This window comes from Peromyscus maniculatus, chromosome 7 (genome assembly GCF_049852395.1).
Source record: "Peromyscus maniculatus bairdii isolate BWxNUB_F1_BW_parent chromosome 7, HU_Pman_BW_mat_3.1, whole genome shotgun sequence".
Taxonomy (NCBI): Eukaryota; Metazoa; Chordata; class Mammalia; order Rodentia; family Cricetidae; genus Peromyscus; species Peromyscus maniculatus.
The window spans coordinates 38,975,316-38,993,472 of record NC_134858.1 but is presented as its reverse complement, the minus strand read 5'-3'; positions in this window follow the sequence as shown (position 1 = coordinate 38,993,472).

Genomic DNA, 18,157 nt, shown 5'->3' with positions numbered 1-18,157 from the left:
ATAGGAGAACACAGGTCCACCCCCATACAGGTCTGAAGCACTCAAGTCTAGGTAAGATGCCATTGAATATTTTGGTAAGAGATGTACAGAAGTTCTGTGAGGAGTCAGCAGGACCTAACACAGCCAGTAGAATGTTCTCCCCAAGGACTCTGACAGGTGGCAGGCAGGCTAGAGCATTAGTAAAGAAGGGTCAAGGCAGAAGGAACCGGATGGAGGGAAGTTCAGAGCTTAAAGAGAACATGGACCACTGAAGATATTGAGGGAAGTTCAGCACAGCCGAATGGAAAGTTCTGGAAGGCTGGAAAAGAACAGAGACTGGAGAATGAGGTGAGGCTTTCTGAAGGACGTTGTTGGCTTTGGAAAGAGGTGGTTTTATCCTAGGACATGGGGAGACACTGAAAAGGATGTCTGGGGAGGTGATCGGAGTAGATGAACATATGAGACGTAACTGTGAACGGCTGAGGAACAGCTGGGAAGGTGACTGGGGATGCAGATTTGAGAGGAGCAGGGTGTGGCCACAGCCCAGACAGCAGGGCTGGGGAACAGGGCCAGGGCCAGCATCTTCAGCAGTTCTAAGGGCCGAGCCAAAGAGGATCCAATAATGAATGAATGCTGCCAAGACGTAGCCAGAGATGTGAAGAGACGGCGAGAAGCACACAGTGTTGGTCGGGGTACAGAGCCCAGGGTTGGTGGGGATTGGGTTCAGATGGGACGTGCTTTAAGAAACTCAGAGGATGTTTATGCACTGACAGCAGGTTGAGGAGAGGGCTTGGAGAAGGCTTGAGGCCAGCAGCTGCAGAGACTGAGAAAAGTCTCTGAGGAGGGCATTGGCTGTGGAGGAGAGGAGTGGTTTTCCATCGCCAGGGGAGCTGGGAAGGGAGCGTGGGCATCTGTGACTTCAGTGGCAGAGGCAGTCTCATGGTAACTTTTAATTTTTTATTTATTTTCTCTGTGAGTGTCACAGGTTTTAGGGGGAACCTTCTCTTCATAGTCAAGGGCAAGCTTGAAGCCCCTGTTGAAGAGAGTTTTAAAAATATTATATATAAAGTGGTGAGGAAACTAGAAAATTCTGGAAATGCCATACACTTTTTTGAAATTAAAATATGATTTTACTCCCCCATTTACTTCCTTTTCTTCCTTCCTTCCTTCCTTCCTTCCTTCCTTCCTTCCTTCCTTCCTTCCTTTCTTTCTTTCTTTCTTTCTTTCTTTCTTTCTTTCTTTCTTTCTTTCTTTCTTTCTTTCTTCCTTTTCTCCAGCCCATCCACACCCCGAAAATGTTATACTTTTAAAACCAATCTTGGCAAATGGAATTCCTGGCTGAGGCAGGATATGACAATATTCTTCACACTGTGAAAGATGTGCCCCTGACAGTTGATGGTGGGTATGCTAAAGGTAGACATTCAAGCTAAAACTTTATGCCTTACTCTAATAAACATTTTATAATCAAACCTAATGGTGAGGTGAATTGAAACAATTCATCGGCATGACCAGACGCAATTTTTTTTTATTTTAAATTCTGAACAGTTGAATGAATACATAACCACTAATTGAGGTGGGGTGATATGAAAATCAGATAGCTTAATAAACTTTATAGATCTGAATGATAATTAACACAATAACCTGAACTTAATTAGATACTTGTGTTAAATGCTGGCAATAAGCAAGCACTTTCCTTGGTATCCACTTTATGTGTACACTAAATATCACAGCATGGTCCAATAAGGACAGGCACAAATAGAGCTAATGACATTTGGAGAAATCAAGCAGGATAAATAAATCACACTGAATTCATGTGGAGCCTACCGTGGGGGAGGGGCGGGCACAGGAGAGCACGCCCTCTCCAGTCTCAGTGTCTCGGTGCAGGAATGCAGGATGCAGCGATCTGAAACCCACAGAGTGAATTCCCTGGAAGGCAGCATCCTTTCCTGTGGTATTATTTTGGAGAAGAGGAGCCCTCATCATAAAGCACCAGGAAGCCTCCGCCAAGGCAAGAGCTAGAGTTCTGCCTGCAATAGCTCAGACTGTAATTTTGTTGCCCCCCCCCCCCACGTCCCCCGAGTCAGGTTCACAGACAGGAAAAGGGGAGAATGTGCTGCTTGAAGTCTACAGAGAATCCCTCACCCAGGTCTCCACGCCACTCCACCAGCCTCTGCTGAGGTAAACTTGAAACTTAGGAATGCTTAAGCATCTGGTTCCGACCTGGCCCCAGAATGCTCCCCTTTCCAGTCATCTATTTCAGTACTCTCCCTCCTACCCACCCCTAGCTGGATCCCTCAAGTTCTCATCCTCACTTCCTCCCAGTCCGCCAGGAGATCTCTTCTATTTCCCCTTCCCAGGGAGATCCATGTGATTGGGCCCTCCTTATTACCCAGCCTCTCTCTGAGATTGTAGATTGTAGTCCTTTACTTTACAGCTGGTGTCCACTTGTGAGTAAGTACATACTATATTTTTCTGGGTCTGGGTTACCTCACTCAGAATGATTTTTTTCTGGTTCCATCCATTTGCCTGAAAATTTCATGATGTTAGTGCTTTTGACAACAGCTGAGTATTATTCCATTGTGTAAATATACCACATTCTCTTTGTCCATTCTTTGGTTTATGGACATCTAGATTGTTTCTATGTTCTGGCTATTACTAATAAAGCTGCTATATGTATATAGTTTAAAAAACAAAACAAAAACAAACAAACAAAAAAAGAATGAAGAGGCTTCCCCATCATTTTCTCCCCTCCTTCCCTCCCCTCCTTCCCCCTCCCTCCTCCTCTTGTCTTTATTGCTGTGCTGGGACTTAAATCACATCATCCTATGCACACACTCTACCATGGAGCCAATCATTCTCTTAAAGACGGGAGTGCTGGGGTCAGGGGATGGCATCATTGGAAATTGCTGGCTGTGCAAATGTGAGGACCTGAGTTAGGATGCCCAGGACCCAGCCGTGTTAAAAAATAAAAATAAAAAGCAAAGCAAAAGCAACAGCTGGGTTTGGCAGCATATACCCGGAACCCCTAGGGATGTTAACCTCTGGTTTCCATACTCAACACAGACACACATGGACATATGTATACACAACACACATGCACGCACGCATGCACGCACAGACAGACAGACAGGGCTGTAACTGTGTTACTGTGTTGCCCAGCATGGCCTCCAGCTCGTGGGCTCAAATAAATCTCTACCTCCACCTCTCTGGTAGTTGGGACTACAAACCTGTGCTACCATGGCCTCTCCCTTTTCTGTTTTCTTTTAAAATCAGGATTCAGATTTATGTATTGATTCACTTATTTGCTTATTTTAAGCTGCTTAGTTATGGTATCACTGATGCACAAGCCTCTGAACACATTCAATGCATTCCAGTGGATGAATTTGGACTCATTATCAGATTCGATCGAGAAAGACACACCCATCACTTGCAGCAACTATTGGTGTCACCCATAGTCAAAACAAAGACGTTTCCTTCCCCGGTTCCTCAGGAGTCATGAACCTTGAATCACACAGGCCCATACTGACCATCCTAAGGCCTGAGTACTCTGGCCTTCTCCCCACCCCACCCTACCCCCAGCCATATTTCCAACTAAGAACCAGAGGCTAGCTAGCTGATGTTGGAGATTGTTGGAGGGCTCAGCAATGACCACCAAGATGGCTATACTCATCATGACCTGTGTGACCCTCCTACTTCTTCATACTCTTGTGAAAATCTAGTTGACTGTTCTTCCCGAGAGCTTCCTTGGAAGTCTCACCCATTGCTCACCCTTTTCTGCCCCTCCTCCACTTATTTAATCTCTCAGAAGTGCCAGGCTCAATTGTGTTTGGCGCACGCTAAGGATGGTCCCTTCGCATTTGTTTGATGGTACCCTTTGTAGATACTGGCGGTCAGAGGTGACAGGCATTCCATTTCATTTTTAAATGGCAAGGAGAACTTTGTCTCCAGCTAGCCAGCCAGAGAGGAGCTCAATCAAATGATGTTGGAAGAGTTAATATTTACAATAGTCTTGAATAACTCAAGGTCGTATGTCGTCCATCTTCAGTTAAACCAGTCACGTCAATCTCCTACTTAGAACTAAACACGGCTCAGAGAAGACTAATATTCTAGGTATTTGTACATTCTGTAAATGTGCCATAGATTAAAGGAAATACTGAAATTTCACTTTTCTTAAAAAAGAAAAGCTTTATTTTGCTTAAGCCACTACAGACAAAATTACAAGAAAATACAGTAATCTAGTTTTATAGTGTATTATTTGTAATTCTAGGACCAGACATCAGTGTGGGCCAAAAGTGGGGCAAATTATAGTTAAACCCAGAGGCTGAGCAAAACTTACAGAGACAGGCCGATTGGTTGCAGCTCCTGCTTGTCTTGTTCGAAGGTGGTTTGTTATTGTCTAAACTCAATTATTCATTACAAGGCTAGGTTACCATCTTGCTAACACCTTGTTGGGTTACAGTTCACTATATAAGAAAACACCTTTGAGATAAATGGGAAAAGATAGAAACAAAGATATCTTAGTTGAATTTAGCAAACCAATATGCATTCAGCCTTTACTAGTTCTCAGCTACATGCAGAAGCTGTTGTGAGAAATGAGGTATGTGTGAGCTCTGCAAGACTTCCTTAGGAGTAGTGTAAACTAACTCAGACCAGTTAGAGTACTTGTGAGAGAACCTGCTGTTTGGAGTGTTCAGGAAAATCCTCCGTTGAGAGATAATTCAGGTCCCAGGGGAGGGAAGCAGAGAGAAGCCGAGGGGAGAAATCCCCACTGAAAGGCAGAGGCTCCGGGGTTGGGCAGGTGGCTTAGTGGGTCGAGGAGAGCATGAGGACTTGAGTTTGACTCCCAGCAGCCACATAAAAAGTTGGATATGGCGATTCATGTTTGCAATTCCAGTGCTGCGGAGGCAGAGACAGGGAGATGCTTGGAGCCTGCTGGTCAACCAGGCCAGCCAAATCAGAATCAGCATGTGCCAAGTCAAAATGAGAGAGCCTGTCTCAAAAAACAAAGCAGACCTCATCCTGAGGAATGGCACCCAATGTTGACTTCTGTCCTCCACTCATGCACACTAATATGTGCATACCTACACACACACACACATACACACACACACACACACACACACACACACACACACACACACACACACACTCAAAGGGTGGAAGGAATCAAAGAGAGCAATTATGGGGTGCTTGGATAGAGTAGGTGGCTCTTCCTAAGAAACATGACCCTCCTACATGCCTCCCAGAGTGTTTCAGAAACCCATTCAAATATTCTCAGAGAAAGCACCAACCTGCCTATTTAACAAATTACAAACTAATATGCTATCAAATTAAATTGGGAGTGCAGCCATTTAGGAAGGACATTGTGAGTTTGGTACACTGAACTGGTTATTTGATGCGCACTGTTCTTTCTAAATGGTCCATCACCATCTTTTAGTACAGAAAACGCCACACCTCAGATGGCTTTGCTTTAAGAACCATCTGGATGCTCAGTGGCTAGAGGCATTGATAGTAATATGTAGCAGCTTTTCTCTCTCATAGTGAATTGTAATTCAATCATAGTTTCCAAATTTTTCTCTTGCTCCACTTTCTTTAGTGTTTTTGAAGTTAATGACTGTAGCTTGTTTCCTGTTTAAAAATTATAATGGAGAATACTTTTTGGAGCACCTTTGCAGCATCAATGTTATGGTTTGGATAAATGTTGTATATGTCCCCCAGCTATGTGTTAAGGGCCTGGTCCCCAGCCTCTGGCATATTGTCAATTAATGGAAGTGGTGGGAGAAAAGAAGTTAAGCCATTGGAGGTTTGCTCTTTAGTGCACTGTCGGAGTATCCAGTGTCTTCCTCCATCTTTGCTTCATCCTTCTGCTCAAATCAAACATCTTAACTGTCCAGGTCGGTTTTACTTGATACATTTTTTTTGTTTGGTTGGGATGCTTTTGTTTGTTTATTTCACAATAAAACACATCCTTCCTTCCTTCTCATTCCCACTTCGGGTAAGATGTAGACTCAACAACCATAGACACTAAGCAGACTGCCTTGAAAGTATTGTGCCCTCTCTCTGTCACCCATCTCTTGGTCCAGTCACCACCCATATCCTGGTGAGAGGCAGCTTTCTCTGCTTCAGGCCTGAGAAAGGAACTTAGGCACCCAACCATCATGCAGCTAGGAACAGCCATGACGCTCGAGGACAAGAGGCTGACTCCTCTTTCCCTTCGCTCTTCTCCGAGCCCTGCCTCATCTTTTTCCTTGAGTTGGTGCCAGTCCCTTTCATTGGCTTTGATGCACCTTACAGACTTTAACAACAAAATAATAGATACTTGAGAGGAAAGAGCTCATTGTCACCTTCCTTCCTAGGTCTTTAAAATATAATAATAGTAACGATAATGGAAACAATAACCTTGAATGGACATGATAACCATTTACTAGGAATGAGTTAATAGAGAAGGCACTTCTTAATGCCTGACATAGATAGAATGGGCAATATGTGCCAACTATTAGTGTAATCATCATGAATTAAGCACACAGCATTCCCAGGCTACTATGCCAAATCCTTTCTATACATAATCACATTTAATCAATGCAAGATGCCCCACAGAGTAGGGGATATTGCCAACCCATTTTACAGATGAAGGCATGAAGATTCTAAGAACTCAAATGCTCACACCCCCACATCGGGTATATTTATAGTTGATATTGAAATACAGATTTCATATTGCATGTCTGTTTTCTAAGTTGACTGTCTTCATCTTTAGATTGGGGGTAGCCTTGCATAGTTTAGGACATCATGAAGCTGACCAATTTTCTTGACCTTGAAAGTTCTATCATGAAGGCTTTGAGCAGAAGTTTTCAGCCTGTGGGTTGAGACCCATTATGGGTGGAATGACCCTTTCACAAGGGTCACCTGAGATCATTGGAAAACATAGATATTTACATTACAATTCATAGCAATAGCAAAATTACTTTATGAAGTAGCAGTGAAAATAATTTTATAATGGGGGGGGGTCACCACAACATGAGGAACTGTATTAAAGGGTAGCATTAAAAACCACTGGCTTAGAGCCTTATTGTGCAGGAAGCACATCTGGATTGGGGAACAATAAAAAAGGAGAGTATATATTTGTATGCTTATTAGGTATATGCATTTATTATGTAATGTATGTATGTATTAATACGTTGCTAAAGACCTTATAGAGGCGAAGGGATGGCTTATTGGTGTAGGTGCATGCTGCTAAGCCAGACAGTCTGAGTTTGACCCCCCAAACTCACATCATGGAAAGAGAGGACTAACTCCTACAAGTTGTCCTATGACCTGCACACACACACACACACACGCACGCACGCACGCACGCACGCACGCACGCACGCACCACTTAAAATTTTAAGTGGAATAAAATTTTTAATTAAGTACTTAGGATTTATTTTTCTTACCTCCAGGATTTTTTTCAAGGCTAATTTATTTATACAAGGTCACTGAGCTAGCTAGCTGGTGGTCAGTACAAAATCCACACCCAGCTTGGCCCCGTCTCCGAGCTGAGCCTTCTGCCTGGGCCTCAGGTTGTTCATTTGTGCTCCAGTTCTCCGCCCCACGGCACTGTCACCTCTTTAATAAGAATTCACATTTTCCTCTAAAACACCAAAATGGCCCATCAAGAGAGGTTAAGAGGGTAGCTCCCTGAGAGAACAGCCAGAGAAAAAGCGAGACAGTCGGTTTAGAGGATGATTTTCGGAACAGAACTGCTTAGAGGTGTGAAGATAGATGGGCTGACCTCTGGGGTCTTCTCCAGTCCCAGAGCTTCGGGATTGATTTGCCAATGAAAATGTCAAGCCTTTTCTCCCATAAAATGATGTATGACGGCCTGACTACATTCCCCACTTCCACCCCCTGCCCCTCACAGCTGATTAAAAAAGCCAGGATTAAATTAGCAGAGGCAGTGGGAAGGAAGGATTTCTCCAGGAGTGATGATGTTGTCCTAAGACAAGGCAGGAAGGGGAGGAGAGGAGGAAAGGATGCGTAGTAGTCAGGGAGGTGGGGGCAAGTCAGGGTCTAGACGCTGCTGAGCTGTGAGGACCACGGTTTGGTCTCAGGCAACAGACCCATGCATAAGCGCTGCGCTTGTGTGTGTCTCAGGATATATACTGTATACACGATATAGTCTAGTTAAACAGAACAAACATGTATGAAAGAAATTGAGATGCATGCGTGGTAACCGGGAAATAGGAGGCTCAGCTTGGAATCAGGACTCCATCAACAGAAGTCCGCTGAAGGTTTGCTCTGCGCCACACACCCCGTTCGAGGTGGCGGGAACACAGACCGGAGCCAAGGGCATCTGAATCACTGCGCTCCAGCAGCAAGCAGAAGACAGGCAAGAAACCCAGGGGGGCATGTGCCACTCTAGTGCCAAGTAGGAAGTAAAGCAAAAAAAAAATGGATTGAATGTGTCAGGGGCTGGGTGTTCCTGGAGGGCTTCTCTCCAGGTTCCACCAAGCCCCCGCAGTCCCACAATCCACGTATAAAATAATCACTCAGACACTTATATTACTTATAAACTGTATGGCCGTGGCAGGCTTCTTGCTAACTTTTCTTATATCTTAAATTAACCCATTTCTATAAATCTATACCTTGCCACATGGCTGATTGCTTACCGGCGTCTTTACATGCTGCTTGTCCTGGTGGTGGCTGCAGTGTCTCTCCCCCTTCTTCCTGTTTCACCAATTTTCCTCTCTCCTTGTCTGCCTATACTTCCTGTCTCATCACTGGCCATCAGTGTTTTATTTATATAGAGTGATATCCACAGCAGCTGGGGGAGGAAGTGGAAATGTTTGAGAGGGTGATCAGGGATGCCCACCAAGGAGCTACTGAGGGAGCAGAGAGAGGCAGAGAGCAGCAGTGAATCAGGTGGAGAACCAGGTGAGGGAACGGCAGAGGTGGACGTGAGCTGGGGCCTTATGGACCATGGCCTTGTAACTGCAGGGACGGCGGGGTCCGAGGTGACAGGGCCAGCCGTGCAGAGCACTGGACAGATATGAAAGGATTTGTGGCTTTTCGACGGAATGAGAAGGGGTTGCTGGAGGTGAGACTAGGCAGGTGATCGGATTGGCACTGTAATGGGGTCACTGCAGAGTACAGGGACTACACGGTACCCTGGGAGAGGAAAGCAGGGGGACCAGGATTCTTCAATCACCCAGGCCCAGAGTGCTGTTAGAGTGAGGGAAAGTAGTCAAGGTCTGCATGCATTAAAATACTGCTTGTTAAAAGGTGAACAGGAAGGCAAGTCTCCGGAAAGGAAGAACGCTTTTGTTAATTATCTGTCTCTCCACGCTCCTGTCACATCTTGTCATCCTGGTTAGAGAGCAGTGAGGCTGTGAGGTGAAGGCATGGGTTGTGAGGAGCTGGCTCATGCTTTTGGCTGCTTTCCACTGAGAGACAAGAGCAGGGTCCCCTTTTGCGTTTACAGGCGACTCACCCACCAGGTCTGAAAGGACACAGGCCCCGTGCCAGTCCACAGGGGGTCTTAGTCTGGCAAGAGAGGCAGGTGTAAGGGCAGCAGTACCATCGTGATAGAATTGACGATGGGCCCGAGGCGACGATAAAAACCTAAAGTGGGGTATTCAGCTCAGCCTTCAGGAAGGTGGCTAGTGAGATTTGAGAATGTAGGAGCTGAGCAGGGGACAGCCAAGGAGAGGCTTTTCCAGGCTGAAGGGCAGCAGGTGCAGAAGCAGTGAGGGGTGACCGAGCATGGGGTGTGTGGGCCTGTGAGGGCTGCGTGGGTGGATTGGGGGAGGAAAGCCAAGGTGTGACTGTGAGTTCATCTCAGTGGCTGTGCTATGCTTATGGGCACTAGTAGAAATGGGAGACTCGCCCCACGGTCCTAGAAAAATTAACCCCAAGAGCATATTTAACTTCCAACTTCCATCGTCAGAGTCTTTAAATATCAAATGATAACCATGTGGAGCCTGGAGATACAACACCTGGGGATCCATCCTGTCTCTGCTATTTGTCTGACCTGGAGTCACGCTATGTCTGTCTGTGGAGTAGAGAAAGAATAACGCATGCCTCACAACGTTGCTATGAAAACAAAATGGGACATGTCCATGAAAACATTCCCTAAAATGTCCAAGAATGGCTTACTGTTTAAAAGCGTCGAACTGGAAGATATTTGAGAATGTGCTTGATAGCATTCTCTGCTAATGATCCCTGATCTTTCCGCTGCTCTGGGGCCCTGCTTGCCCCCTGGGACTTCACAGCACACCTGTCCCCTGCTCTTTCCATGTTCTTTTCCTTTTCCTTTTCTTTTTTTTTAGACAGGGTTTCTCTGTGTAGTTTTGGAGCCTGTCCCGGATCTCACTCTGTAGCCCAGGCTGGCCTCGAACTCACAGAGATCTGCCTGGCTCTGCCTCCTGAGTGCCGGGATTAAAGGCATGCACCACCACCACCACCACCACCACCACCACCACCACCACCACCACCACCACCACCGGCGCTCTTTCCATTTTCTACACAGGCTGTAGGACCCTCCTGGCTTCTTTCTCTTTAAGTAGAGTGTAGATTGATGCTTCTTTTTAAAGTATTTTTAATTAAAGCTTTATTTATTTTATTTTATATATGTAAGCATTTTGCCCCAGGTTTATGGGCGCCATGTGCATGGCTGGTGCCCATAGAGGTCAGAAGAGGGCATCCGGTGCCCTGGAAGTGGAGTTGTGGATGGTTGTAAGCCATCATGCAGATGGTGGGAACTAAATCTGAGTCTTCTACAATAGCAACAACTGCTCTTAGCTGCCCAGCCCTCTCACCAGCCCTGGACTACCTTTCTTGGCTGGCATCTTCAGTTCTGCCTGATGGCTATGACACGTCACCTTTAACTCTAATCTTCTCTCAGCCTATGTCCTGACCTCCTATTTTGCTAAAAAAAAATCGAGCTTCTGCTCCCTCCTGCCTCCATTAAAATCAGTATCAACAATCTAGAAAATTCTGTCTCGGTTTTTATGTCCTCTCTTGTTTGAGATTTCTCCTATTCAAAGTGTCTGCTCACCCTACTCCAGCATCCACACTGCTTTCTTCCTACCCCAGTTCACCTTCTCATTCATTATCTACTTTCATCTTCGGAATCTTGTTCCATTCACAATCCTCCCCACTTCAATGGACTCTTCGCTAGCTTCCAATTGGCTCCTCTCCTTACCCCAAGTCTATAAATACATCAAGACTCAGCTGCACAAATGCAAATCTCTCCTGACCGCTCCTTTACCTCTTAGCCAAGAGTCTTGAATCTAGCTCCCAGACATGGGGTCGTGACCTCCTCACTCTTGGGGGCTCCTGCTTGCCTTCTGACCCCACGACTCGACTCAAACTGCTTTCAAAAGCAACACCTCCAACTGGGGAGAGCCCGGGAGTGCCCCCAAGCTCAGTCCAGCCTGCCATTTGCTGTTTCTCCTCCAGTCCTTGGCGTCTCTCTTGAGTCTCTCTCCTCCCTCATCCCTGACCACTGCGATGTGTCCCCTCCCACAGCTGTCCCTCCTCTGCCACTTCTTCAGTAAGTGTTCACATCCTCTCTAGAGTTTCCTTCTGGCCGGCTGACTACAGTTTCCTGCGGTGTCTAACCCGATCTCGGTGCTCACCTCCTATGCTGAAGACTCCGGGTCTCATTTGAGCTGGGCGTTTCTGCTGCACTTCAGACTCCTGCTCATCTGTGGTCTGCTTGGCATCTCCCCTAAGAGCTGCAGATGGAAGTGAGCATGGTTCAAAGTCAGAGAGTATAACTCTTCTATGTGGCCCGATTTGGAGACCTTTCCTTTGCTCTTTCTCTTTAATGGGTTGTTAGCACCTGTCAGGACACTACGACCCACCCCAGGGTGTTTGTGTGTGTGTGTGTGTGTGTGTGTGTGTGTGTGTGTGTGTGTGTGTGTACATGCGCACATGTGTATATAGGTAGCTGTAGCTGTGTGTGCACATGCTCAAACCAGAGTAGGGTGTTTTTCTCCAACACTCTCCCCCCAATAATCTCTTACTGAATGAACCTGAAAATCGCTGTTTCAGCTGGCTTGCTGGCTGGCCAGGGAGCTCCCAGGAGTCCTCTGCCTCTGCCTCCCATGCCGAGGTTATACGTACACATGGCCATGATGGGTTTTTGCCCTTGAGTTGGGGATTTGAACTCAGGTTCAAATTATCCTGTAAACAGGAGATTCTACCTACCTAGCCATCTCCCAAGCCCTTCTACAGTCTATTCTTGAGACAGGATCTCTCACTAAATCTGGATTTTACCAGTTTAGATAGACTGGCTGACCAGTGAGCTATGAGCTCCAAGGATCCATCTATCTTCACTGAAGGCAATTCCCTCAGCGACCTAAGAGTCTACCCCAAGGCTCTCGACCTTTTAAAGGCTTTACCACCTCTCACGATATCACACTGACATCCAAGTCTCTCACAACATATGAGCCCCTTGGCAACAACCTCAAAGCATACCCCCAAAAACAGCAGAAAGTGGTCTAGGACCCGACTCTGAATCAGCCACTCCTCATCTTAGAAGCACCACCACCCCCAATGTTCCAGCCTGAGGCCCTCCTTGACCTGGCCCTTCCCTTTATGTTGAAGTCCTCTGAGGTCCAGACAGCCTTTCCTCCCTGGTGGAGTTGAGACTGTTAAGTAACAAGGCCAAGAGAGCTCACATCTGGTCACCATCCCCACTTTGCTACTGACCAAGTCAGTTCTGCAGGAAACTTTTGTCTGTAGATGAGGATGCCCACTCCCTCGGTGTGGACCAGAGAAAGAATTGAACATCTGGTCCCTGTCCACAGCTCTCTCCTGTCAGGAAGAGCACATCTCAGGCCTACTGATCAGAGGTCACCCCATCATGAGGAATAAAGGCAGAAGTTGATAGGGAGCCCCGACCCAGGGACAAACAGGCGTGGATGAAGAGCCAACAAGAGAGTAGAACAAGCTAGCTCTTAGGATGCTATTCAAACAGTCACAATCCAGACAGAAAGTAACAAGTGCTGGCAAAGGATGTTGATGGAGAACAGTGCGGCCCTTCATTTGGTACTGCAGGAGATTTGAAATAGAACAGCCTCGGAAGACATACAACCCAGGCTATGTATCTAAATGAACCGAAAACTTACATACACATATCAACCTGCTCATGGATGTTCATTGCAGCTTTATTCGTAATGGCCAGAAGTTTTGGAACAACCACAATGCCCTTCAGGGGGTGAACACATAATCTGTGGCGCACACACAAGGAAAGAGTCAGTGCTAAGGAGAAAATGAGCTGGCCTATGACTGAGTAGAAGCAGCACAGAGGCTACTGTATGACTCCAACTGCGTGGCACTTTGGAGAAAAGCTGAAGTAGAGAGACTTTAAACAGTCAGAGGTGGACTGGGCTAGCAGGGAGGGAGGCATAAAGGAGCAGAGCACAGAGATCTGGGGGATGGTAAAGCTATTTGTATGATGCTATGATGATAGATACATGTCATACGCTTGTCAAGACCGCAGAACATATAACTCCAACTCCGGGAGGGAGGCCAAGTGGAAACAGTGAACTTCCGGTGATGGCAATGTCTCCATATGGGTTCATTGATTGCAACTAACATCCCACTGTGGTGTTGGGTGTCAGTAATGCATCAATTTGTGCATGTAAGAGGACCTCATATGGAGAGTCCACACAGCTGCTCTCTGGACTTCCCGCTCAATGTTGGGAAGCTCAAGCTACTTTAAAAGATAAAACATATTAACTTTAATAAAGTATAGCAGTGCACCCTAGATTTCCTGCCACGTTTTCCTATAGACACACTCATGGGCCACACTGAACCATGCAGGGATATCAGCCTATGGCACAGAAGAAAACCAAAACTTAGGAACCTGGTTTCCCAAGGGAGTGTGAGGGGCAGAGCCCCTGCACACAGTGGGAATGGGCATGTGTATGGGGAGTGAAAGGGGCCACAGTTTTGTTATGGCAGCTGAGACTTTACCTTTCTCTAGGGAAATGAACGAGTAGACAGGTTTGGACCACACTGTTGTTCAAAAGAATACTGAGGGGTCGGGGAGAAAGCTTAGCAATTAAGAACACATACTGTTCTTTCATGGGACCAAAGTTTGGTTCCCAGCACCCACATCGGGCAGCTCACAAACATCTCTAACTCTAACTTTGGGGAATTTGAAGCTCCTTTCTGACCCCTGTGGACACTACACTCACGTGCACACACACACACACACACACACACACACACACACACACACACACACACATATATACACATAAAATAAAATCTTAAAAAAGAGAGCACTGAGATGGATCACCACTGTTGCTAAAGTAGAATGCAATAAAACCTACAAGGAAAATGACCAGATAAGCCATTGCACATCATAAACCACATGAAGAAGCCTCTGGGGCTAGAGAGCTGGTATGCGTAATAGGAGGAATTATTATTCACCTTGCCTATCTGATTTTCGAGTAGGTTTCTCCTAGGACCATGAATTATAGCTACAGATTCTTCCAGTCACTGGGAGTGAGAGTCTTTTCTTTCTTTTTTTAACTTTATTTTACTTTTTATTTCCCCCCTTTTATTAAAAATAGATATTTTCTCACATAATATATCCTGATTACAGTTTCCCCTCCCTCTGCTCCTCCCAGTTCCTCCCCACCTCCCTTCCCATCCGGATCCACTGCCTTTCTGTCTCTCATTGGAAAGAACAGGCTTCTAAGAGATAACAACCAAATATGACAAAATAAAATATAAGAGATGAAACAAAGATCATCACATTGAAGTTGGGCAAGGCAAACCAACAGGACGGAAAGAGCCCTAAAAGAAGGCACAAGAGTCAGAGTCCCACGTGTTCATACGCTTAGGAGTCCCATAAAAACACTAAACTGAAAGCTGTAAAATATACACAGAGGACCTGGTGCAGACCCATGTGCTTGCTGCTTCGATCAAGAAAGGGTTTTCAAACAGTATGTAGCTATCCATGAGAGCTGGTGTCTTAGCGTTATCATGTATGTGATACTTGGGGAGCAGAGTTCACTCATTTCGCTTACTCATCCCTATCACTGCTCATCAGTGAAGGCAGTCAGGGCAGGAACTTGGAGGCAGGAGTTGATGCACAGGCCTTGGAGAGGTGTGGCTTACTGACTTGTTCCTCACGGCTGGCTCGGCCTGCTTTCTTATAGCACCCAGTGCCATCAGTCCAGGGGTGGTACTACCCTCAATGACTTGGCTCTCCCACATCAATTGCCAATTAAGAACATGTCCCTCCAGGCCTGCCTCCAGCCTGATCGTGCAGAGGCATTTTCTTAATTGAAGTTCCCACCTCTGAGATGACTCTTGCTTGTATCAAGTTGACATAGAACTAGCCAGTACCACTGGGAAGGTGGCTCATCCGGCACAGCGCTTGCCATGCATACATGAGGATGCCAGTTGATACCCCAGAACCCATGTTAAAAAACAAATCCCAACACGGGGGCTTGCTGGACACCCAGGGTAGCCAAATCAGTGAGCTCCAGGTTCATTGAGAGACCTTATCTCAAAAGTAATGCAAGGTAACAAGCAATTGAGGAGGAGAGAGATGCCCACCAGGCTTCCTTGGGGTGTTCTCTCCTTCTCCCATCCTCTCCACACTCTCACCCTGGCCCACTTCTTCCCAGTCCCGAGCCTCGCCAGGCAAGGCAAAGCCCAGGAACTCCTCCCTCCAGATGGGAGGAGACAGCAAGGGGAGGGAGGGAGCGGTGAAGCTCTGAGAAAACTCAGTTAATCACATGAGGTGGTCAAGGAGGTCACGTGATCCTTTCAGCGACCTCTGACCTCAGCCCAAGCCCATTCAGCATGGTCGCCCCTTCCCTCCCCCCAGAGACACACTTTTCAGAGAAAACTCATTCTCCAGATTGCTGGGGGCTTTGTTGTTTTCTTCATCTTTTGTCACCTGGTTCTTCCAACTGAAATACAAATTCTATCCCGGAGAAGAAAGGAGGTCACACAAACAAGGTGGCTGAGTCAGATGAAAGGGATTCCACAAAGGAGGTGACATCTTGTTTGCGGAGCCGCTGTAATGAGGATGTGTGGGTTTGAAAGTGTTTAAGCTCTGTTGACGACTTTAGTGAAGATCATTTCTAATGTATGTGCATTTTGAAGAACAGAGACAAATACAAGAAGAAAAGAAAAGGAAAAAAAAAAACATAACAATCAGTTTAGGGATTGGTCTTCTCTGGGACCCTCCACTTTTCCAAGTCTCTCGGCATCTGCTTTCCCCTTGTGTAAAATGGAATCATTAGTACACAATCTCCTAGTGCTTACATTTATTGCTAGTCACACACACACACACACACACACACACACAAAATATATAAATACATGTTCCCAGTCTTAAGCACACAGTCACAATAGGATGGTTCGGTTCAGAGCTCTTCCTTGTAGACCTGTGGAGTTCCAACACTTCTTTCACTAACAAACACTCACTGGTGTTCTCTGGGTCCTGAGCTTGCCCCGTGTGGTGGGCCGACCTGATCACATGGAGCCTACAACCCAACCCCATGGGGGAGATGGGCGCCAAATGACACCTGTGTTGGAAACCCTCTCTGCAAAGTGGCCTTGCACCCTGAATTCAGGTGGCCCTTGGAGGCCACCCACTAACAGTCCCCAAAGCTGAGGATTCCTGTGAATGGCTTTCTGGTGAGACCCACACAGTTGGCACAGTTGCCCACCTCTATGGTGGTGTGTGGTCAGCCAAGGGGTTTCTTTTTTATGGATGATGGCTGTCAAGGACATGGCAGGGATGTTGCAAAATGACATTCTATCTCCTTGATTTCTGACAGGAAGATTGATTGTGACAAATGATCCTGTGTCCTCGGCCCCCCTTCACAGTTGGCCCATTAGCAGGAGATGGTCCCTTTGCAGTGAGCATCCGCACAAAGAGAGGGAGAAGAACATCCAGGCAGCCCAGCCGCAGCCCCCAGAGCAAACAGCAATGTGGGCCGGAGAAACACTCCTAACCGTTGCCCTCTGCCCATCACCCACACTGGCGAAGGCAAGCACAATAGAGACACTGGGGCTTCTCGTGTGTTTGTGGTCCCAGGTCTGTGTTTTCTTAGAAATGCCATTAGTACCTCTATCATACACAGCTTCCGTCATCAAAACAGAGGAGGTCATTTTTTTTTTTTTTTTTTTTTTTTTGGTTTTTTTTTTTGTGATATATATTTTTTATTTTACAATACCATTCAGTTCTACATATCAGCCATGGGTTCCCCTATTCTCCCCCCTCCCACACCCTCCCCTTACCCCCAGCCCACCCTCCATTCCCACCTCCTCCAGGACAAGTCCTCCCCCGAGGACTGTGATCGACTTGGTAGACTCAGTCCAGGGAGGTCCAGTCCCTTCCTCCCAGACTGAGCCAAGTGTCCCTGCATAAGTTCCTGGTTTCAAACAGCCAACTCATGGAATGAGCACAGGACTTGGTCCCACTGCCTAAATGCCTCCCAAACTGATCAAGCCAATCAACTGTCTCACCTATTCAGAGGGCCTGATCCAGCAGGGAGCCCCTCAGTCTTTGGTTCATAGTTCATGTGTTTCCGTTCATTTGGCTATTTTTTTTTCAATAATTGAGTAAAACTGAAATTTATTATATGCCACAGTCGTCCTACGGACCTCCATGCTATATATATATATAGCCTCTATGGTTCTATGGGTTGTGGTCTGATTGTTCATTTTATATCTAGAATCCACCAATGAGTGAGTACATACCATAACTGTCTTTCTGGGTTTGGGTTACCTCACTCAGGATGATATTTTCTAGTTCCATCCATTTGCCTGCAAATTTCATGCTTTCATTGTTTTTCTCTGCTGAGTAGTACTCCATTGTGTATATGTACCACATTTTTTTCATCCATTCTTCCGTTGATGGGCATCTAGGTTGTTTCCAGGTTCTGGCTATTACAAATAGTGCTGCTATGAACATAGCTGAGCATGTATCTTTATGGTATGTATCAGCATTCTTTGGGTATATGCCCAAGAGTGGGATGGCTGGGTCTTGAGGTAGTTTGATTCCTAATTTTCTGAGAAACCGCCATACTGATTTCCATAGTGGTTGTACAAGTTTACATTCCCACCAACAGTGGAGGAGTGTTCCCTTTGCTCCACATCCTCTCCAACATTGGTTGTCATTGGTGTTTTTGATTGTAGCCATTCTAACAGGTGTAAG